Here is a 25,285-nt window from a genome sequence, read left to right on the forward strand (position 1 = left end):
GAAATAGCAACAAAATTTTGGAAGCTAGAAGTCAAAGAAGAAAAATCTGACTTTGTAAACTTGAAAAAGCTGAATCTTAAACCAGTAGTGGGAAAAGTCAAGACTCAGTTAATATCACGGAGCTATCCAAAGGCTCAGGAATTCACAGCAGCTAAGAACTTCTGAAAACCTCAGTGAAGATGGGGCTAAAAATAGGTGAATTGGTTGAAAGTCTGTTTAAAGATCAGTTAGACCCCATACTACTCTTCACAGCCAGGCAAACGCTGCTGCTCACCCAGCGGAAGATTGGACTGTCGTTCTCTAAAACAGTAGTCCTCACAGTATAGTCTCAGGACCAGCAGCTTTGGCATCACCTAAGAATTTATCACACATGCAAATTATTGGGCCCCATCTCTGACTTCCTGAAGCAGAAACTTCAAATCTGTGACTTAACGGGCCCTCCAGGTGAAGTCTGAGAACCACTGTTCTAAAACAAAGGGCTTTTGAACTGCAGGGCATTAAACACAATTGAGATAGATGCACATACTAAAAATAGGGAGATTTAGGAAAAGTTTATTACCAAATGTTGAGCCTGAGAATTATGTCCTCCTTGACTGCAGAATACTGGCAGGTAGAATGTATACAATCCCAGGAAAGAGACCGATCTTCTCTGGGAAATCTGACAAACACAAAGGGAGATATCTTAAGATGCTGACGTGGAGGGTTCTACAAGTTAAAGCCCACCCAGATCACCCTACTTTAAAACTCACAGTTGACAAGTCTCATATGTGCTTACCTCCTCTATTCAGCTTTGACGTCCCCCATTCTGAAGTATGATCAGACAACTGAGGACCATCAGAAATCCATCCAGACAACAGGTGAAAGCTTCTGACATCATAGATATTAAAAGGAAAAAATGGTGAACATACATACAAATGGTGAACATAGAGACTGGGGAGAAGCAAACTTTGAAAAATACCGATCATTCATAGCTTTTGAAAATTAATATTGCGACCATGCAGAGAAAACTGGAAATTGAGAATATTCAAGGGACAAAAGGGAGATCTTGGAAATTAAAAATAGGATAAAAGAAATGAAAAACACAACAGAAAATTTTAAATGTAACATCTCCAAGAAAGCAGACAAAGATGAAGAGAGGAAAAATTAGAAAGTAAAATATAAAGTAAATTAAAACATAAATCTAAGAGATCTAATAACCAAATAGAATTTCTAGGAAATTTGAGGAAATAAGATGAATGCAGCCAACAAAAATGTAATTCAAAAAAGTTTCCCAGTACTAAAGAACATGAGTTTCTTGATTAAAAGTTGCACCAGAACAATGGAATTTTTTAAAACAGACCTACAGCAAGGCATATTATTGTGAAATTTCCAAATAATAGGGACCATTAAAAGAATTCCCTAAGTTTCCAGAGGGAATAAAAAAGGTCACCCAGGCTTGGGAATTAGAATGGCTACAGGCCCATATCAAACTGGAAGTTGGAAGACAATGGTGCAATGCCTTCAAAATTCCAAGGGGAAATAATTTCCAACCTCAAATTCTATTCCCAGACAAACTATAAATAGATAAAATAAATAAAGTACAAGGGTAAAATAAAACATTTTTAGAACAGCCCAGTCACAAAAAAATTACCTTCCATTCAACTTTCTCAGGAAGCCACTAGAGGATGCACTCCAATAAAATGAGGGAATAAGAGGATATCATGGGGTACAGTAAAGGGGAGGAGCAGCCTAGGACGGAGGTGAAGGCAGCCCCTAAGATGATGCAAAGGCAAGTCCCAGAAAAATCGTTATGCACAAAGCAAAGGTGATTGAAGTGTCAGGAGGTTCATGGAGAAAAAATGCTGGAAAACTTGATGTAAATGGAAATCTTGAGGGGAGAATTAGACATTTGGCAAAGAGTTTGGAATTTCATTACTGATTTGTACATACAATCCTGAGCAAGTGAAAAGTATGACAAATATTAACTCTAGGAAAAACCAAACCTGAGGGAAGGAAAAATAATCAGTTTGCTAAATGAATCACCTGTAAAGATCATTACATGGAGATAAGAATATAAACACTGAATATTTATCTCTCAAAATTGTAATATTACTGTATTGTAATTAGAAGGATGTGCCGTATGGGAAGAGTGTGAGGTGGGTTAGGGGGAGCAAAGATTGTTAACTTCTCCTTTTCCGTTGTGGGAAGTCCTTAGATAATGCTTAAGCCGAACACTCAAAAAGTAGCAATGTGAGCATGTTGCTGAGAGGTATGGGGTAAATAACAAAACTGTCAGATTTTAGGGTACAGTGGTTGCCTCTGGGAAGGTGGGGGTGACCACATGGGGACAGAATGCTTCTCTTTGAGGTAGCTGACTTTATAAAGTTGTTGAATCCTCCAAATTTTGTCCATAATTAACTTAAAAATATAAAACAAAAGAAAAATTTAAAGGGGAAATATAGCTCAGATAAAGGCCTGTGATTTGGGTTAGGACTTTACCTAAAGTATTATAATCTTGTGGGGACAATGTATCCCAGGAAGATGTGTTAATATTTTGCCTACTTAAATCAGTTCATTTTCGTAAATATATTTTTAGTGGGGAGAAAAAGGTTGTTTTGCAGATGAAGTGAAATGTTCCAAGGACAAGTTGGTCTTTTGACTGCTCTGGGAAGACAAAGTAGGGGAGAAGGACAGGAACCCTTTCTTTCGGTTGCTGGGAGACCTTTCTGGAGTAATGTGAGAACACCATTTGAGACATGCCTGATGATGTCAAAACAGCAAGTGGCCTCATCTTCCACTTTATATTCTGAAGTAGGAAAGAAAACAGATGAAATAGCTTTTTCATTATTTTCCATGTCCCCAAAGGAAATTCACTTCAATTTTAATAACATCTCTTTCTTATTTATCATCATACAAACCTTATAAAAATTGCAAACTCCAAATGTGGGGGGATAGTCTGCAAGATGAAAAAGAAAATGTTTCTGTCATCTAGTCTTTTTTTTTTTTAGTATTAAACTAAAAATAAAACCTACGTTATTTTGAAGGAGAAAACAGATGGATAATAGCTAGTTCAGCGAATGGCCATAAAGTCTCAGGAACCTGGCTCAGGGCTACACAGCCAAGAACAACACCCAAGGTCACAGCACAGACACAAGTCCTGCCTCACCTTGCCCTGACCTTTCAGCTTACACCAATGACACAGCCAGCCCTGTCCAATGTCCACCACCACTCCCACACAGCCACGAGTGATACTGCACTCTTCCACCACCAGGCTACAAGAAACACTTCCTCCTGGTCCCTGCCTCTTGCATCACTAGAAATGATTTGAAGGCCAGGTAGTACTTCTACACCTGGGGCACATAACAATTCCAGAGTTACAGAGAAAGCTAAGAGAAAGGGTATCTGGCATTTTCAACTACCCACTAAGACTCCTAAGTGGAAGAGGGGCTTGATATGAACAGCAGTGACATATATGCAATGATATAAGAGCAATAATGACTATTATACTTTGAGCCCCATTCGATGGTAGTGAGGCATATAGACTCTGTGGTCAGACTAACTGGGTTTAAACCCTAGCCCTTCCTTTCCTTAGCTATTCAGCCAAGCAGATTCCTTCCTCAAGGCCCTTGTTTCCCGCTGTTCCCTTTCTCTGGGATTCACTTTTCTCCAATATGGGGTTCTTCACCTGCCTTATTATCTCAGTAAGGCATGCTGTTCAAAGCCACATCCTCCCTGACATTCCCAAGTCCCCTTCCAGGATTTATGTTTCTTCCTAGAATTCATCATCATGGGATAACCTATATGGTTGACCTGTGGATCTTTTTCCTTCTTCTTTCTTCCCTCCTCCCCCACCCCGCTTGGAGGTAAGCCCCATGAGAGCAGGGATTTTGTCTGCAGAGTTTATTGCTGTATTCCCTAAAAGCCAGAAGAGTACCTGGAACCTAGTGGACATTCTGTAAGTATCTGGTGGCTGAACGAATTGGCTTTGAGCCTTACCTCATCAACTGTGAAATGGGGTTAATAATATTAGCTAGAGGAGAGGATTGTGTGAAAAATTAAGTAAGACTTTTTGTGTGTAGGAGAGTGAGTGTCCCCTAACTCAGCCACCTTGCATTCCTTGCTTCCATCTCAAACTCCACCCCAGACTGAGTCAGACGGAAACACCTACCACTTTAGGAAAACTGTCTTGGTAGAGCCAGAGAACAGGTATCACATTCTGGGGTTTTAGGTTCAAAACTCTCAGTCCAGGAGTAAGACAGAAAATATTCAGGAAAATCTGTGATCCACTGGAACCAGTTTTTCCTGCCTTACCACCCATCCCCATAAAATCTTCCAAGGTGTGGAGGAAGGGGAGAGCATGTGAGAGGAAGCAATAGGGCTCTCATAAGTGGCTCTTCCATGCTGCACCATCCTCCCCGCCCCCGAGTATCAGTTGCAAAAGGGGAAGAGTGGTCAGGATACTCAGGCAGAAGCTGTGGGCACTCAAGAGTCTCCAGTGACCCCAACATGTCACTGGAAAGCAGCCAGCATTTCCTGTACCCCATAGCACTGGGTTAGGAGAGAAAGAAGCCACAGCAGAAAACAACAGAGACCATGCAGCCAGGGACAAGGTGGGACATAGCAGTGCCTGCATGCCTGGGGCAAGGATGCCAGTGACCAAAGACTAGGAGATACATCTTGGCAGATGCCATCATTGGAAAAAGAATGACCTGCAGCCAGAAGCCTCAGCCTTTCCCCCACCCACACTCATGCCAGGATACTACTCAGAACCAGAAGGCAAACACCACACCAAGGGGAAGGAGAGAAAGGGAAACATTCTGAATTTACTGAGCTTAAGCCCAATTCAACTTAGAAAACACTGAAGTGACTGATTCCCCTGCCAGGACTAGAATTGGGTGTCTGCCATCACACACAATGGGAGCTTGAAATAAAGTTTTATAAACAAGTAATTAATAAATAAAAATAATAAAAATGAAGATTATAGAAAAATACACAGAGAGTTATATTTATTTGACTTGCAGAATGTGTGGCCTATGAAAACCACCCCTACTCAAACATGTGAAAGACGTTTTACAGTGTCTGGTGCTCAGTAAGCAACAAAGTAGATGGCAGATGCTATTAGCACTGACACGACCAGCTAGATACCAGGCCACTCATTTGACACGCATCATCTCTAACTCCCCCAGCAATCCTGCAAGGAATCTTACAAGACAGAGAATTATTATTTATAATTCTTATAAAACAGATTATTATTTCTATTTTGTATTTAGTAAAAATGGGACTTGGAAAGATTCAGTGATTTGGCCAAAATCCCATGCTTGGGAGAGGTCAGAGGTGGAGTTTGAACCTGGGTTGCCTGTTTCTCTCCTAGGTGCTCAGACAACACACTGAATCATAGGGGAGGGCAGTCCTGCTCAGTTAGATAGGTGTTTGCTCTGTTGACAGGCTAGATGGAGCTGCCCTGAACTGGGGGGCTTCTAACAGTTAAGGCAGGGGTCCTAGGCAGTGAGAGGAAGTTCAAATCCACCTGGCCTTTCCAGGGCTACCCAGGTAGACAGGCATTGCTCCATGATGTAGAGAGAATCCAGGGGCCTGTGGACTTTGAACTGGGACACTGGTGGGTATTCCCTCAAGGGTCTTCTTTTTTGTTGTTTTTGTTTTGAATTGTCTATTTACTTATTAATATTCAGCTTTGATCCAAAAATTTAGGAATAAGCTCTGATGATCTAATTCTTTCACAGCATTAATAAATGAGCTTTTTTTCCTTTTCCATTATGGTTTATTACAGGATATTGAATAGAGTTCCCTGTGCTATACAATAGGACCTTGTTGTTTATCCATTCTATATATAATAGTTTGCATCTGCTAATCCCAAACTCCCAATCCATCCCTCCCTTCCCCCACCCCCTGGCTACCACAAGTCTGTTCTCTATGTCTGTGAGTCTGTTTCTGTTTTATAGATAAATTCATTCATGTTGTATTTTAGATTCCACATGTAAGTGCTATCATATGGTATTTGTCTTTCTCTTCCTGACTTTGCTTTGTATGATAATCTCTAGGTCCATCCATGTCACTGCAGATGGCATTATTTCATTATTTTTTGTGGCTGAGTAATATTCCATTATATATATATATCTTCTTTATCCCTTCATCTATCAATGGACATTTAGGTTGTTTCCATGTCTTGCCTATTGTAACTAGTGCTGCTGTGAACATAAAGGTGCATGTATCTTTTCGAATTATAGTTCTGTCCAGATAGATGCCCGGGAGTGGGGTTGCTGGATCATATGGCAACTCTATTTTTAGTTTTATGAGGAACCTCCATATTGTTCTCCGTAGTGGCTGCACCAATTTACAGTCCCACCAGCAGTGTAGGAAGGTTCCCTTTTCTCCACACCCTCTCCAGCATTTGTTATTTGTAGACTTTTCAATGATGGCCATTCTGACCAGTTTGAGGTGGTATCTCATTGTAGTTTTAATGTGCATTTCTCTAATAATTAGTAATGTTGAGCATCTTTTCATGTGTCTGTTGGCCATCTGTATGTATTCTTTGGAGAAATGTCTATTTAGGTTTTCAACCCATTTTTTTTGATTGGGTTGTTTGGTTTCTTGTTACTGAGTTGTATGAGCTGTTTGTATATTTTAGAAGTTAAGCCCTTGTTGGTCGCCTCATTTGCAAACATTTCCTCCCAGTCCATAGGTTGACTTTTCATTTTGCTTAAGGTTTCCTTTGCTGCACAAAAGCTTGTAAATTTGATTAGGTCCCATTTGTTTATTTTTGCTTTTATTTGTATTGCTTTGGTAGACTGACCTAAGAAAACACTGGTACAATTTATGTAAGAGAATGTTTTGCCTATCTTCTCTTCTGGGAGTTTTATGGTGTCATGTCTTATATTTAAGTCTTTAAGACATTTTGAGTTCATTTTTGTATATGGTGTGAGGGTGTGTTTTAACTTCATTGATTTACATGAAGCTGTCCAACTTTTCCAACACCACTTGCTGAAGAGACTGTCTTTTCCCCATTGTATATTTTTGCCTTCTTTGTCGAAGATTAATTGACCATAGGTAGGTGGGTTTATTTCTGGACTGTCTGTTCTGTTCTATTGATTCATATGTCTATTTTTGTGCCAATACCAGGCTGTTGTTTATTTTTAAGATTTTTTTGTTGTGGACCATTTTTAAAGCCTTTATTGAATTTGTTACAATATTGCTTCTGTTTTATGTTTTGGTTTTTTGGCTGCAAGGCATGTGGAATCTCAGCTCTCTGACCAGGGATAGAACCCACACCCCCTACATTGGAAGGCAAAGTCTTCACCACTGGACCACCAGGGAAGTCCCAATACCAGGCTGTTTTGATTACTGTAGCTTTGTTGTATTGTCCAAAGTCTGGGAGGGTCATGCCTCCTGCTTTGTTCTTTTTCCTCAGGATTGCTTTGGCAATTCTGGGTCTTTTATGGTTCCATATAAATTTTAGGATTATTTGTTCTAGTTCTGCGCAAAATCTCATGGGTAATTTGATAGGGATTGCATTGAATCTGTAGATTGCTTTGAATAGCATCCCTCAAGGGTCTTCTAATCAATCACTCAGGCCCAAGATCCTTGAGACAAAAAAGTATGGATGAGAAGGGCAAAGTCCTCCACTCGGAAGCCTAAAAAATGAATAGGGACACCAGTGGGTGGAAGTCCTTTCCATCTCAGCTGGGGAAGTATCTGGGCAGCACAATCTAAATGCAGTGGCAATGATGGGCTGGCCCCACTTCATGAGAGCAAGAGAGGCCCAAACAGGGACTCAGCATCCAGGGCAGGAGCTGCAGAACCCAAATGCCCACGAAGGAGCACCAGCGAGTCACGTGGGTCTGTGCTGGAGCTATGAGGGAACCGGCTGGGGAAGTCAGGTATCAGCTCCTTGGGCATGAGGAGATGAGGATTTGGGACAATGAAGCTGTAGACTGTGGAGGAGTTTCTGTTTTTCACAAGGACCAAGTACCAAAGCCACAAAAGCGGGTACCAGAGTTAAGGCCAGCTAAAACTGCCTGATAAAGTTCCACCCCTTCCCTGTCTTATAAGATCTCAATGTCCATACATAATGGAGGGTGGGGTTAGGATTCTTTGAATGGAAACTTTCTAGACAGAAGCACAGGAGGGCAGAAACAGACTCCTTGGCACTAGGATACTTCAAGAGATGAAGTGAAAGACTGGCCAATGACATGTGCTTACCACAATCAGCAAAAGAAAGGGGTCTCTATGTCCAAGACACAGGCTGGAGTGTGTGTGTGCTCTAAAAGGGGGAGGGGGTGTGTGTAGGGAGGTGGTGGCCAAACCTGCTTCAAAGTACACCACCAAAAACCTTATGCCACCGCCCACCCCCACCAATAGTGGCTTCTCTGAACCACGATGTCTTCATTCTCATAAAAGCTCACCACTCTGACAGAGAAAGAAATTGCCCAAAGCCAAAGCATCAGTTAGATCTCAAAGAGCTCCAAGATAATAACTGGGCTTTACTGAGCCATTACAACGTGCCAGGCCCCATTCTAGGTATGATTCGGGTCTTACGCCATGGAATCCATACACCTACTCTCTGAGGTAGGTACCATTTATTATCCCCATTTTACAGTTAAGGAAACCAAAGCACAGAGAGGTTAACAAAGATTACAGAGCTTGAGGTCACACAGCTAGGAAGTGACCAAGCTGGGATTCGAGCCCAGCAAGCTTGGCTCTAGCACTGAGAGCTTAGCTACCTCACCACACTGCCTCACCTGTGCTTAATTCTATCAGAGCCCTCAAGCCAGTGTGTTGCCCTTTTCTCTTCTGCCCTTGATCATGAGCTCCTTGAAGGCAGACACCACATCTTAAAAAATGACTCTAGTAGGCATTCAGTAAATGCTGAGTTGAACCGATGCGTTTAAGCAATCCTTATAAGGCTTGCACTATTGCAGAGGAGAAAGGTGACTAGGAAAACAGAATATTTGTTGAACTCTTGCCATGTAAACAGCACCATGCCAAGAATATTGCATTTATTTCCCCCCTTAATTCCTTAGAATTCTCTGAGAGGTAAATACCCTTATTAGCCCAGTTTTGCAGAAGAGAAACTGAGGCACAGAAAATTTAAGTGGCATGCACAAGACCCCACAGCTAGGATTCTCATCTAGACATTTGACATTGCCCATGCACTTAATTACGACCCGAGGTACTGCTCTGGGCTACAATGGGCTACAGGAATGAGGCAGGACAACGAACAGTCTAAGGAGGAGGGTATGCTCTCCAACCAGAGGATCAAGCAAGTCATTCTGGAGGAAGTGGCATGTGGCCTAGATCTTGAAGGATGGGTAGGATCTGGACATGCAGAGATGGCAGGGTGGGCATTGCATGCAGAGGAAATTGTGCGAGCAAACACACAGGCAGAAAAATACAGCATGTGCAAGAAAATCAGAATTCTCTTCACTTGGCTGCAGCTCAGAATGAGTGAAGAGGAATGACTGAGGTTCAGTCAGGAAGGAAGATGGGAGCCAAACTGAGGAGAGTTTGAATGATAAGCCTGATGGAGTTACTAGGCAATAGGGAGCCATTGAATGCTTTTGAGGAAGGAGTGATATATTAGAGCTGTGCTTAGGATGACTTAGCAATCAGAAGGAGGATAGTTGAAGGCAGGGAGATAGGTGCAGGATAAAGAGCAATTAGGACTACTAGAAAAATGAGCCCAGGGTCTTAACCAGGCAGGGAGAGGAGAGAATGGAAGTAATAGATAATCTGAAGCCAGAACCCATTACTTAGCTCTGGGTAAGGTGTGAGAGCTGTGATGGAGGAAGGAGTTAAGAGAGATGTTAAGATTTTCCTCGGGACTCAGAGAATGACAGTTCTCTTAGCAGAAGATGTGTACGTGGGAACGCAGACCTTGTCAGGGCTGGTGGGTGAGTGAGGCTAATGAGTCGAACCCCTCACACTGAGAGCATCTTCTAAAGGGTCAAATCTAAATTCCAGGCCATCTGCCCCCTCAGCCAGCAGAGCTCCAATTGGTTAGTCAGGGCTCCACTTCCTTTGCTTAGACAAATTCTCTTTCTAGATATGATTTATGCGGGGCAGTGTATATCCGATATTCGTGTCAGGCATCAATAGCTGCCCGACACACACACACACACACACACGCACGCACGCACGCACGCCCACCACAATTAATGACCAGCAGCTTAATGAAACCCCCTCCTCTGTGTGAGCATTAGCGAGTTGATCCAGTAATGGAAGACAAGCCATACAAATCGAAAACTAAAAACTTCCAGATTTCATCCTGCTTTTCCTTAGGTCACTTATTTTATGCTGCATGAATTGGATATTAGTTTCCCCGTTTCGCTGAAATGTCGGATCACTGGGGTAGCTTGAGCAGACTCAATTTCGCTTCGAGTAATAGAGTGAGATTATTCAAAATTATTTCCAGTGGGCTGAGCCTGCCTGTTCCTTCTGTTATGAGAATAGAAGTAAACAACTCGCCACCCTCCTCGGAAGCTGACATCCTTGACACAGCACCCCTTTGCCTAGCTCCTTAATCGCCAGAGCATTTTGGTTTTAGCCACGCTCAATTAATTCATCCAGGAAAGGGTCCAGTCAGAAAGAGTTGATTTAATGTGAGATAAACTGGGCATCTGCTTGGAAAACCAGATGATCCCAAATATGTCTTTCATAGTAAGAAAATGAAGAGCTCTCTCCACGTTTAGAGCAGTAACTTCTCAGCAGCATTTTCTTTTTCCTTGAGAGTTGAAGCAGTAGCAGTGGCTGAAGTGATCAGTGGGCTTCCTCTCCTGGAGTGTGACGGGGCTGTGCTCCTGGGGATGAAGAGACCTCCAAGCCACCCACCGCCTCCGCTTGCCTCTGGGTCTGGCAGGATCAGGTGAGAAGGGGTGGGAGTCAGAGTAGGGTTTTTATCCCCAACTAGATACACAGCTGGTCCCTCTCGCCACTGAACACAAAACAGCTGAGCTAGCACATGGGAAAGTGGGATGTCAACATTTTTTGCTCAAATTTGATAAGCAGCGGAAGATTAGCACCTTCCTCAAGTCTCTGTTTCAAACAATGTTCCTTTCAAGGCATCCAAATTTGGCAGAAAATCCAGACCCTGCAGACAGCCCTGAAGCTTGTGGGGAGAGGAGAAGGGTGGGAGGAATCTAGCATGGGAGGGAAGATATATGGTGACAAACCCCAAACCCACAGCTTTTAATGCAGCAACGTTCACTTGGGAGATGAAGGAAGCTCTACCACGTGGATTTTCCACCGTGGGAGCCCTCCTTGGGCTGGTTTCAGGGTGTTCCCAGCTAAGAAAGGAGGCCAGACAGCAAAGCATCTGTCCAGTGGGCAGGCAGACCCAGGCCCCTGGTGGCCTCGAGTCACCCCAGGCATCCTGCTTCACTGTGCCGAAAGCATTACATGGCACAAACGAGCTGGGGAAATCAGGGACCAATCAGAGCATTAAAAACAGGCTTTTCTGGGCTCCCAGGGAAGGCTAGGATTTCGGCTCTGCTGCCATCTCCTCACATTTTCCACTGATGTCACCCCAGGCAAATAATTGGTGGAGAGGAGACTTAAAGGGGAAGAGAGGGGCTGTGTGAACAGAGCAGTGGGATGGAGAGAAAAACAGGGCTGGGACTGGCCCCAGCTGTGACCATGGGGATCTCACCCTCACTTGGGAAACAGGCATGAGGGCCAGCCATTTGCTGCAAAATGAAACCTTTCTCTTGTTCCTTGATCAAAAACATGCTAGAGAAGTTTGCTTCTCTCAGGAGTGGAGAGACTTCTGCTTCTCGCCGGCCCTGGCCATGGCTCCCACTGTCCCAGACCATGGTCCCACTGGAGCAGCCAGCAAACACAAGGCTGCTGATCGGGAAGGGGGTTCTGGCCCTGCCTCTACTGCCCTGTGCGGCGCTGGGAGATCCTGGGCCCTCTCTGGCCTCAGCTGCAATGAGTGTGCTAGGCCTTCAACTTTAATTGGGTAATCAGCTGTTCAGTGAACTTCTTCAAACCAACTGAAATTCAAGAAATACTAATTAAATGTCTCCTATGTGCCAGGCATTGTGCTAGATACCTTCATATTAATCACCGACATATTTATTTAAAAAAAATTATGAGTGGCCTGTGTTGTGTGATCACTTTGCTAAGCTGGGGATGGGGGGTGAGGGTGGATAAAGCAATAAGCGAGACAGATGCCTCTCTTACCTCTCAGAGCTTATGTTCAAACTCCCCCATTCACACCTGGCAATACCATGATATAGTATATTAGCTGCGTTTTACAAATGAGATGGTAGCAGCCCAGAGAGGTAGAGTGACTTGCGCAAGGTCACAGAGCACTCAAGAGCAGAGTCAGGAGAGGAAAATCGGCCTTCTGGCTTTAAACTCACATCTTTTCCCATTATGCCATCCTGAATTCCCATGCACAGAGTAGCAGGGGATGCTGAAGCAATCTCACCAGCCATCAGGAAGAAAGGAGAGAGAGAGAGGGAAGAGAGAGTGAGAGAGAGTGGGCGGGAGGGGAGAGAAGAGAGTCAGCTTCTGCTTTGAAATTCTCACAGCAAAATATTTCTTTAAATGCTGTCTCCAGCCATCACTCTCCAAGAGGCCAAAGCTCTGACCTGCCCAAATTCTATTCCTCTATTCCAAATATTTCTTATACCAACCAGGCAAGAAATGCTGAAGAGGCCGACCAAAAAACTAAGGCTCTAATAATAATAATAGGCTTACATTAAACCAAATACAGTCATTCTGAAATGACCTAAGAGAAGTAGCAGAGGAGAAATGACCCTGGGCTCCCACTCTGTTTATGTACCGCACATACCTTTTCATCACAATTACCTAAAGTGGTATATTTGTACTTCCATAATGTATGGAATTCATTACATAGTTTTGCAATGAAATTATCACACTGTACCTGGGACACCTGCACCCTGTCATACATCATTCTATTCATTTCTAGTTAATTTAATCCCAATATCTGCCCACATGATAAGACAGATGTTCAGCTACACTGCAGCTTCAGTGGTTTTCTGCCTTGAAGAAACTTGAAGCCGTTGAAAGAAATGACATCTTTCAGGCAAAAAGCTTACAGTATTACGAAGTTTGGGGGCTTTGCCACTTGACTCTTATCAGCTTTATCATCGTTGGTCTATCGCAGTGACCTCTGCTGTGAGGATCAACATGTGAGATTAACAGAGGCATAAGTCTGTCTAACGGGAGTACTTCTACAAGCATTTCTACAGCCACTGAAGATGAATCCCCATCAAAACTGGTTTAAGGATATCTGCATGTCACTCAAGTAGAAAGAAAATCTAGACATTTCACACATTATATTAGTCACATTTGCTGTTCACGGGGAGAGGGAAGGAGGCCATCGTTGCTTGAGTTTTTAACCGTTGGCCAGCATCAGTCTGGACACCTGGCTCACATGATCTCCTCCACTCTGCATTGCCATCCTGGGAGGTGACCACTACGTGATTTCCCCACCAGAGTCTGTGACTTGTATCCCTCCATGACTTCCACTACTTCCCTGATCAAGTGCCCCATATGAGTAAGTGCACGGGCCTTGGAGACAGCTCTCTGTGGGTGTGAATTATGGCTCTTCCACTCACTGTCTGGGTAACTTAGGGTGAGTTACTCAACCCCCTCGGAGCCCCAATTCAATATTTGCATAAGGTAAATAATGACAATTATTTCATAGTGATGTGACGATTAAGTGAGATAATACATGTAAAGTATTGAGCACAGGGCTTAGCTCAATAATATCAGTAATACTTTTAACAATAAAAGTAGCACTTTTCATATAGGAAAAATGTCTAGCATAGTCCCTACCTGGTGGGTAGCCTCCAAGGATGTTACAGACATACTATTCCACAATAAATCCTGTTATACAGAAAATAATTTTTACTCCCCAGAAGCCCCAAGTTAAAATCATTTTTGATATTTTGTGATGGTCAAGTATTGTCCTTATTAGATCACAAAAATATTGCCGTGGACCCTGGAATTCTGTGTGCATTAAAGCAGCTTTAGGTAAGGGAGTCAGAGTGAAATAAAAACATCATCTGGAGCAGGGACAGAAGGGCATAAATGCATCATTTGTACAGCCTTCAAGTAGGCTGTCCCCTGAGGACCGGAGGAATCATTGCACTATAGAAAAAGAAACATTGTTTCCAACTCCATTTATTTAAGAAACATTCAGTGAGTAGTGAGCCCCAGCTAAATGCCAGAAACTGTGCTGGGCTATTTCGTGAGACAGGACTGATAAAGATACAGATTCTATATTAATATGATCATGACGATAGTTATATTGTATATATACATTATATATATATACACATACATATTTTTATATGTGCTATCATTTTAATATAGGGATATATTTTAGAACAAAATCAGGGACTAGCTCATGGGTCTAGACGGGCCTCTTCATATTTTGAGATCCCCTACTACCTTAGCAGGCAAGTTGCAGACATGACGCTTAGGAGGTATAATGTAGCTTCGCAAGAGAACCTTGCAAATCCAACCTGTTGAACTTTGTCAGCAGAAAACTTTCGACATCCTTTTTCTACCATCTGGTGAAATATCGTTCAATATAGGCTTTCCATTCTCTGTTCTTACTTCTTTTCTGTTCTGCTCTGAACTCCCTTATTTATATACTCATGCATTTATGGCTCTTATCTTCTTCATTGTACTTTAAACAGACCTTCTAAATACATACATGTATACAGTGTTTTCCTTAATTTTCTTCCTTCTGACTTGGTCATAGGCACAGGGAGTAGCTTTTTGTTTATTTCACTGAAGGAGTGCTTAAAGTCTGGCTCTATATCTGCCACCCAATTCCACCACTGAAAATTACTCCTTCTTGAGTTGCTCTTTAGTGACTTTGAGAGGAATGGTACACTCAACAGCTAACCTACAGAGGACCTGTAGTCAGGGAAGGGACAAGGAAGGTACATACACTGTCTCTGTTTTCTCTCATTTAATAGGAAGTCAGAAGGCATGTGCCACGGGGTGGGCCAGTAGGAGATAATGATTCAAACACTGAGCCAAAATGGATTAAGTGTCTCAGTGTTTGAGATGCTGGACAATGTTATGGGAGGTGGGGCGTGGGAATGGAATTCACCCTCAGGCAAGCAATCCTGATCACCAGGCCTTCCCAGCCAGCAGAATCAATGAAAAGCCAAGATACAGAATGACCTGGTTCCCTGACGAGAGTCAGGAGTCCTGTTCCTGCGATGGCTGCCCTACATGGTATAGAATATCAGAGATGAAAGTGGCCTTAGGGATAGCTAGTCCAATCCTCTTTTACAGAAGAGAAACGTGAGACTGAAAAGTATCTGTTTCCTAATCTAACACCTCTTCTCCCTGTACGCATCCTTTTGTCTTTGTGTCCCAAATGCCTAGCCCAGTGGTAGGCCCGTGGCAGAAGCTCAGTGACAGTTCAATGAGCTAAAGTGAGGCAAGGCCCAGAGAGCTCCAAGGGCTTACCACATAGTGGCAGAGTCCTCAATGGGTCCCAGATTCCCCAGCCCAGATGTCCTTATTCCTGGTTCTGGTCACCAGACAGATTCACCTTCCCAGAGCTATGAACCCAGAAGGCCTTGTGGTCAGGAATGACATGCTGGAGGGCCAGTCTTATCTCTTCCATCACTCACAATATTGCTCATCATTCCAAGCCCTGCCACATGTACCTCATCAGGAATCCAAGGTCCAGTCCCTTTGCTCTCTAGGTGTGTTTTTCACCATCTGTAGCTTGAGGGGATTGGTCTACATCACTTGAATATATGTTCCAAGACTATACATTTCTGTTCACTTCTGAGTCCCCAGTACCCATCATCACATAGTAGGTTCTTCACAAATATATATAAATATAAATGAACAAGTGAATGAATATACCAGGCATTCAAGGAGGTTTCAGCTCATGGGCCAACAACTATTAGAAACAAATTCCTAGAGTTCTGTTTAAGAAGATATCTAGGGCAGTCCCTGGGCTTTCTGGGAAAGAAGGTTGTAATTAATTAGTAAGACCTGGCCTGGGCTCAGGGACACATGGTATGGCTCGGGTATTCACTGTCGCCAGACAACATAATTAGGTGGTGCAAAGAAGAGAGTAAGGAGAGGGTGCATTGTGGTTTTACAGAAGGACACAAAGAGTGAAAATAAGAACCAAATGTGAGATGAAAAATAAAAGCCACTGTCTTCCACCTCCAAATGACTCTGCTGACAATGCCGGGTCATCGGCATCCTTGGCGTTCTAAGTGGCGTTTCCCTTCTGCCCACATTTGGCTTTCACTCGAGGCCTAGCTAAGTGCTCCCATGAGCCCCTGGTATCTCTGATGTCTAAGTGGCGGAATCTGATCACACTGGCAGCAACATTTCCAAACAACAGTGGAGCCCTGCCTGGAGACTGGTTCTGGTTACAAGGAGATACCTAGCTCAGGGTCTGGAGTCAAACAGATCTGGCTTCAGCAACCAGCTCTGCAAATGATGCCTTGCTTGACATAGTTACAAGCTACATATCTTCTTTGTGCAAAATGGAAAAACTTATAATGCTACCACACCTTAGGAGTGGACAAAATGAAACAATCCCTTTAAAGGGATTAGCGTGCTTTGTATCTTTGGGTCAGGATATCGTCATCTCCCTAGCTCTCTTCTGCTTTAGGCCAGCCATTTATAAGCAGCACCAATATTGCTCCCAAAGAGCCACCATTGCTTAAGTGGATGGAAAAAAGGGGTCTCTCCTCTGTGGTTTGCTGCAGTAGTAGCTACTTTTCCTAGATCCTGGAAGCCAGCTTAATATTGAGTTCCCTGGCTGGGGGCCTCCAGATAAGCCCTGAGCATATTGAACTCCAGCTGTTGAGCTGAGGAACAGCTGGAAATTACACAATTGACACCTAAATGGAGGCGATGATCCCTGCACAATCACCTCTCGATTACCTGCACAGAACTTCTGCCTCAGCCGTGCTGATTCTTCTGTGGTTGCCCAGGCCCATGCTGACTTCCCAAGCTGGTCTTGTGTCTGCATGGTGGTGGTCACGGTGGGCTGTGTTTGTGTGTGTGTGTGTGTGTGTGTGTGTGTGTGTGTGTGTACAAAGCTGACTATCATAGTCAAATTCATATGCAGCCTAGGGAGTGCATATTGATTTTTATCATCTGTGCCTCTGCTTCCTTACATATCAAGAAACCCAGAGCATTCCTCCAAATAGTCATACACTGGGCAGAGCAAAACCATTCTTGGTTACTTTTCAGCCCTGGGGCCTGTAACATTGATTGTTCCTGAGACTCTGTCGGGGGTGGGGGGGTAGGGGGGAAGAATGGCGTGATAGGAAAAGCATAAACTTCTGCTATGGCCAAGTCCAATTCCCAGCTCTGTCATGTCCAGCTCTATGACCTTGGGCAAGTTATTTATTTTCTCTGTCTTACAGAATCCTTTCCCAAGGTCACATTTGGGATTCCTGATTCTAAAGCCCTTCAGTCCAGCCACTGGGTGATAGTGCCTTTCACCCTTCTGCACCAATCTAACCTCATCCCATACAGGTATGTGCACCTACAGGCCTCGCCTACATCCCTCCATCCCACCCCGCCACCACTCCCTCCAAAACAAACCGGGGTCGTCTTTGTGGTCCAGATAGAGACGGAAGCCAGTCTGTCTTTTCCTTATAAAAGGCAAGGGAAAGAAAATAAGTTTTGATGGTATAATTACTACCTGCCAAGGGCCCTAGTTGCTGAGACATCCACCAAGCGTCATTCCTGATTTATAGATGAGGTTTCTGAGGATCACAGAGGTAGAATGACTTACCTGCTTCGGTGGCCAGCAAGGGTAGAGAAGCAGCATCTCAGACAGATGGCAACATTGCGAAACACTGGCCTGAAGCTCACCCCCTAATTCTGTGTCAGTGACCTGGGAGGAGGCCTGTGAGGGTGACCACAGACCCAAGGTGACCGCAGGAGCAGGACTTCAGTTGGATCTGGAAGGAACTACATGGCAGAAACCAGAACAAGTGGGAAGGAAAGGCTCTGTGTCCCCACATCGCCCTGCCAAGGAGGGGAGGGATGGGACAGGGGACTGGGGAGTGAGGAAGGCTGGAATGAGGCTGGGGACTTCCCCCATTAGTTTTCATTGCTATTGAGACCTATCGCCTGACTTCCTTGAAGCACCAGAAAGAGCCCCATCTTCCATGTGCATTCAGAGAATATGTATCTAGTGTGTGCTCTGGCCAGGCAATTGTTTGACTCAGGGGATACAACAGTGAGCAAGACAGAAAAGGTCCCTGCCACAGGGGCTCTCGTTCCTGTGAAACCAGACAGATGATAAACGCATGGATTGGTGGTTCTGACCTTGGGCTGGTATTGCCTGCCAGGTGGGACGTCTCATGTTCATGGGAGATATGGGGCAGGGCGGTGGGGGGAGGGTTGGTTGTCATAAAGACTCTCCCTCCCCACCTCATCCTCACTCTGGCATTCAGGCTGGGAATGGGAAATGCCGAGCGTGCTGCAATGAAAGACTTGTTTCTGCATGGTGAAGATTTGCCCTGCTCCAAATGCCAGAAGCACCCTGGTTGGGAACACTGTAGTTGGAAACACATAAAGAAAAAGAGGACTCTAGGCAGTGAAAAATGCTATACAGGAAAGAAACAGGGTAATGAGATAGAGGGGCCAATGGGATCTATTCTGCATTGGATGATGTAGTAGGTTGAATAAGATGTCCCTGTCCTAATGTCCAGAACCTGTGAATGTGAACCTTATTTGGAAAAAGGGGCTTTGCCGATGTGCTAAGTTAAGGATCTTGACATGAAGACATCACCCTGCATGAACCAGGTGGGCCTTAAATCCAATGACATGTGTCTTTATAAGATAATTGCAGAAGGATATTTGAGTCAGACAGCAGAGGAGACACAGACACACAGAGGTGACAGTCATGTGAAGATGATGGCAGAGACTGGAGTGGTGTGTCTACAAGCCAAGATGGCCCCAGCCATCAGAAGTGAGGAGAGACGTGGAACAGGTCCCTCCCCAGAGCCTCTGCAGGGAGTGGGGCCTCCGGAACTATAAGAGCCAACGAATCTAAGGAGGTCACAGTTATGCTGAGACCTGACTGCTAGGAGGGACCAGCCACACAGAGAGACACCAGCACACTCCACAAACTTATGTCTCTAGAAATGAGGAGAAACAATGTCCCCAGGTCAAAAGGGTCCATGCAAGGGGCAGAATAGAGTATCTTAACTGTATGGGCCCAGACCTGACTCCTGGGGTTTCAATCCTGGCTTGACTAATGAGTAGCTGGCTGACTGTGGGCAAGTTGTGATCTGAGCCTCTTTTCCTCATCTGGAAACAAGCTTAATTGTGTGCTTCTCCTGAGTTGAAAGGAATGAGTTAACAATCCTTAACTCCATGCTTGGCACAGAGCATGAGCTCTCAATAAATGTTAGCATAATCACTATTATTAGTGTTATTATTTCAATTTGAAGTCACAAATGGCCATAATTCTCTTTCTTGATCACAAAGACTTAAGTGGGAAGGCGGAAGCTGTTTGTAAAACTATGGAAGAACCACCTTTGGCCAGCTGAGTCTTCAGAATGGAGCCTTCCCATTTCAAGTCCGCAGTCTTGATGGGGGCGAGAAGGTGGCCACCAGCTCACAGCTCGTGGGAGGACAGGGCCAGAGGATGACAGCTTGGTTGGAGGTGCACGCGGCTTGCAGATTCCTGCCTTTCTGAGATCTGCGTACGTGCCACCCAGCTCCCCCTTTAAAGGCATAAAGCTGCCTGATAAACAGATAACTGACAGATCTCTGATCTTGCACCTGAGGGCCAGAGGGAAGGGAGAGGCCCGCTGTGGCTCCCTTCACAGGAGCCGAGGAGCTGGCTTGGCAAGCGCAGTCCTGCACCACACCCTCCCCTCTTCAAGCATTTGAGGGCTCCAAGAAATGTCTCCTGGTGCAGAAGAAGAGGTTTCAAGAGGAGGGGCTGCTGTCCTCTGCAAGTCACTCTCAGAGAGGCACCACACTGATTCCCAGCCTGCAATCAGCAAGTCCATGCACTGTGCCCCTCCCCACTCCAACACAAGGCTGGACAAGGTCACGCTGGGTCCCCGTGGGATCAGCTGAGAGAGGATGCCAGGCTCAGGCTGAGGAGGGGAGGCCACTGGGACATGTTGAGGGCTGAACAAAGGTTGAGGTAAGGGCTTCCCTGGTGGCGCAGTGGTTGAGAGTCCGCCTGCCGATGCAGGGGACACGGGTTCGTGCCCCGGTCCGGGAAGATCCCACGTGCCGCGGAGCGGCTGGGCCCGTGAGCTATGGCCGCTGAGCCTGCGCGTCCGGAGCCTGTGCTCCGCAACGGGAGAGGCCACAGCAGTGAGAGGCCCGCATACCGCAAAAAAAAAAAAAAAAAGGTTGAGGTAAGGACTTGATTAGGAGGCAGATTCATTTAGCACACGAGTAGTCATGGTGGACTGGCTGCATTCCAGATCTGTGCTAGGTTCTGGGATAGAAATATAAGCTGAATTAGACAGCCCCACCCTCCTGGAGCTGATGCTCCAGTGCAAATCTGAGTCTAACCTAATAATGGCACAATTACAAGTCAGATCAGCTTGCTCAGGCCACTCCAGTTTCCCCAGTGCTCCCCCTGGGGCTTCTTGCCATGCTCCAGACCCCCCTAGACTCTGCAGTTAGCCCTCAAAGTCCAGCCCTGATCTCCACCAGCCAGACGCGTGACTCCTTCCGCTGCGCTTGTCTGTCCTGGGCCCAGAGAGGGGTCTCCCCTTGTAACTCTCTCTGGCCTTAGTCTCTGAATTAGTCTTTCCCTCCAAGATGTGCAAATTGTTTTCCTCTTTATGAGTTTTCCAAAAGAGAAAAGGTAACAATTACTTAAATAAGAGGAGACTGATCACTTTTAAACCGAAAATTCTGTACTTATCAAGCACAGATAAGTTGCCAGGTGTGGGCTGAGTGTACCACCAAGATTCACACAAACACTCCACCCTTTTTTTCTCTCATAGTTATAAGGTTGTCAGGTGCTGGCTTCTGTTCCCCAGAGCGCAGCCAAAAACGATAACTCAGAGGCTCATTTCTGCTGATGAGGTAAAAAAAAAAACACTCCCCAGTTCTAGACTGCCAACAATTCCAAAGGTTCCTTTGCTTATGTTAATTTTACTATTTCTACGGAATAGGAAGAGTTGCCATTTTTAAAAGTGTCTGGCTGTTTATACACTGGTCAGTCCAACCATGGAGGCAGGCACCCTTAACGGTGGCTGGCAAACAAGGGTGGTTATGCAAATCCAGTAATTATCATGATTTGAGGCAACAGGATCATTTGGGATTGGCTGCTGCCTTTGACAATGGGTGGCATTACCAGCAGGCCTGAAAGCTAATATGGTTCTAAGATTAAAGTATCACATGCAGGGTTATGAGTAAAAGTGTACCTTATTCTCTCTTGTTTGCCAAGACATCTCCCAGTACCTCTTAGGGCTGAGAACTAAGATTAAGTTCTGGATTAAAAAGGTCCACTGATGGGCACGCCATCTCAGGTATTTCAAGTGCCAGACTTGTGTGTATGAATGTGCAAATGGTATGTATGAGTGTGTGTGTGTGTTATGTGTATGCAGGTATACATAAGCATTAGAAATGGGCTTTGTAGACTGCCCCCCATCTACTTGACAAAGATTAGAAGGTCCAGGTCCATGCACTCGGACATACAGATGTAAATAAGACACAAAGAATTCACACCTAGTCAGGGAGACTCGGTAGGTGCACAAATAACGATGGCACACAGCATCACAGGAGTGTCGTGAATGAGGTCCAAACAGAACAACACAGGATTCTGGAGGGAGGGGAAAACATTACCTCTGGTTGAATTCATGGGGCCTCAGAGGTTTCATCTGTCTTCGAGGGTTTCACTGTACAGGTGAGGTCCTTTTAAGCAGACTGCGTGGCATGAACAAATGTGTGGAGGGGTAAGAGAGGAGAAAGGTCAGAGAGCAGTGAGCCAAGCCGTCATGAAAGCCATCGCAGGTAACAGGTGCTCATTTCAGGGGGGTCTCCTGGAGACTTCATCCTAAAGCACCCTTTGCATCCTTCAACCCGTCACTTCCCACTTCTTAAACATTCTTCATTCTCCTTCTCAGCTGTAATGACTATAACAGCATCTCTACCTGGACTCCTACAGGAGCTTTAACTGCCCTGCAAGTGGTCAGGCCAGGCTTCAGGACCGGCTACCTGAGGAGGTAACAAGACCCTAATCCCCATAAATATTTAAGCCAAGGGAGAACATCTCCTTGTCTGAAATATTATAAATAACACACTTTTGGGCATTATAAACCAAAACAGGGAGCAAATATTAGTTGTTGATGTTAGGGTGGTAGCGGTCACATTATGGATGACAACATAGGGAATGTGTTCATCACAGGAGGGGGTGGACTAGAGACTCATCAACCTGAGAAAGGGAAGCTGGTTTCCAAGAGAATAAGTGACTGGCTCAAGGTCATCCAGCTAATGAATGGTGGGACCCACATCTTCTGAGTCGTTTTCGCAGCCCATGCTGCCTAAATGGTGTTGAACATTCAAACCTAAGAATGATACCCATTTCCATCTGCCTGAATAAATGACAGTTTTCTAAAAATGACACTACTGGGTGTTAGCACTGATGTTAGAAACCCCGAAGTTAAAAACAGTTTTCAAACGTGCTGGATTTTTCCTTCAAAAGTTGTGTTCAGATGATTCTGTAATTTGGGCAATTAATGCACTCTCATTACGTGTCCCTTGACACTGACTTCCTGTCCGTTTGGAGACGTCTAGTGTAGCAATTGAGGACTCTGGAACTTAATATCCTGGTTTTGATCGACACACTAAGGTAAAGGGCCTTAAGCAGGATTCTTAACCTTTTTGTATCTGAGTTTCCTCATCTAGAAAATAGTGATAAAAACAGTACCTATCTTATAAGATTGTCTTGAGGATAAAAAGAGTTAATACATATTAATAGTTAGAACAGTGCCTGGCATGTGCTAAGAGTATAATAAAAGCTTGCTACTATTATCATCATCAGTAATTTTGTTATTTTACATGGCGGAAGCTCTCAACCCCTATATTAACGGCTCGGAACTGATCAGAATCAAGCATGCCACAAACGATCCTTGTCCGTGCATCTTTACTCCTTGTGACTAGAGCTAAATCAGTTAGGGTCCAGGCACAAAAAGAGGTGGCATACTCAACCAGGTAATGGAGGAACTATTTATAGAGGTGTGGGAAGGTCTGAAAGGCCAAGTGGATAGGGGAGTGGTCAGGGGAGCCAAAAGAGGGAGCTAGAACTGTCAAAGGGTCACCTGATAGGAGCTGCAGCCTTCAGAAAGGGGTGTAACCGCCCACGGTACCCTGGCAGAGGCAGAGCCAGGCCCCGTGTTCCATTCTCCCGCTGGTGCTTCCGTTGACCAACCACAGCCAGAGGGCAAGAGAATCTGTAAAGCAGTCAAGAGAGTTAGCCTCCTGGGGCACGGAGCTGGACAGAGACTGGTGGAAGGGCTGGAGGGGCCCATGGAGAATATCCAGCACAAGATCCTTTCTCACTTTGCTATGATGTCCTATAGAAAATGTACCAATGATAGCAATACAAACCTAACCATAATTAGGGGGATAGGAGTTGTTCCTTAAGCCTTCCCAACTGGAACGTGACTTTTGAAAAACTTTTTGGCTCAGTATTTTCCATACAATATTAAATCCTACTAGAGTTTTGTTGCAATTAGACTAGTGAACTAAATGAAACACACACCAGACTGCAAAAGATAAGAGACTTGGCACCTAAATTCTGAGTTTAAATATCAGCTCTACTTCATGTCACCGGAATGACCCTGGGGACTGAATGAACTAAATGCAGTGAGAGCAGGTGAAGTAAGATATGAGAAACAGCGTAAGCAACAGGTCTTGATGAATGCGTACATGTTGGGGGTATGTACTGAAGAGTAAGGTGGAAGAAGCCAGGAAGATGGCGAAGCCATGGACCGAGTTAGGGGATCCAGGGGAGAAGATGGTTTTTCGTTCCTTGCAGGAGCACCTATTATTCCCACTCTCTTCAAAGCCCGAAAGTCCTTCACTTTCCTGGTTAAATGGACTCAGGGGGAAATATTCATGCCAGTGGCCTCTTGGCAGCTGAGGTCTGTACTGACCCAGGTCGCCAGGACACAGCTGCCACCTTGGAAACTCAGTACGTAGTTTGGACTGATTCCCCTATTAACTAGGAATTTGCAGTCTCAGGAGAGGGATAATTAGCACAAGTGATGCAATTTGGCTCATCCTCAACTGAAAGCTAAAAGGAGACAATCAACATCAAAAAGCCTCTTGGTCCAGAAGTATGCAAGGAAGTGACTAAGGATGGAGGGATTTTGATTTTGTGCTTTTAGTTTTCAGCTGAACCAGTCCCTAATTGGAACAATATCATTAATTGCACGTTTGTCCCCATGTGGTCTCCGGGCCCCTTCATCTGCTGCAGATAAGGATCCCTACCATAGGGCAGTTTATCACCATGTCCTGTGTCTCGTGTTGTAGTTGAAGGCAGTGTGGGATGGCATGTTTCACTGCTAGGATAGCAAATGCAGCTGGCAAATTTACTGGGTTTACCCCTCCCTATCCAAACAGATTGCTCTTCTCTTCCTCCCTCACTGATGGCATCCCGTGCAAAGAACTGCAATAATTAAGACGTCTGGTCACCAGTGTCCAAAAAGGAGGGAGCTGTGCTTTAATAGCTAACTCCCAGTGGAAAAACTTCCCAAGAATTTGCTTGGGTCAAAGACTTTTCGGACTCTCCCGAAGCAAGTGATAAACTTCTCTTGAGCCCGTGCGGTGTGCTGGAATTGTGGAGACACAATACACAGTAAAACACAGCCTCTGCCATCAAATAGGTTAGATTTAAGTTAGGAAGCAAATGCATACACATAAGCAGGTGACAAACAATGTAAGCCAACCAGAGGATCTAGGCTTCATCCGAGTTCCACTGAGCTTAGGATCATGGAATACCTCTGAGCCACTATCTTCCCCTGTAAAAGGGCATCCTAGGACTATTGTGAGAATTAAAATAGAGATTGCTTGTGAAAGCATCTTAAAAACAAGTGTAGGGTTTCCCTGGTGGCGCAGTGGTTGAGAGTCTGCCTGCCGATGCAGGGGACACGGGTTCGTGCCCCGGTCCGGGAAGATCCCACATGCCGCGGAGTGGCTGGGTCCGTGAGCCACGGCAGCTGAGCCTGCGCGTACGGAGCCTGTGCTCCGCAACGGGAGAGGCCACAACAGTGAGAGGCCCGCATACCAAAAAAAAAAAAAAAAAAAACCAATAGAG

The sequence above is a fragment of the Neophocaena asiaeorientalis genome, unplaced genomic scaffold, assembly GCF_003031525.2.
Source record: "Neophocaena asiaeorientalis asiaeorientalis breed wild unplaced genomic scaffold, Neophocaena_asiaeorientalis_V1.1 scaffold571, whole genome shotgun sequence".
NCBI classification, from domain to species: Eukaryota; Metazoa; Chordata; class Mammalia; order Artiodactyla; family Phocoenidae; genus Neophocaena; species Neophocaena asiaeorientalis.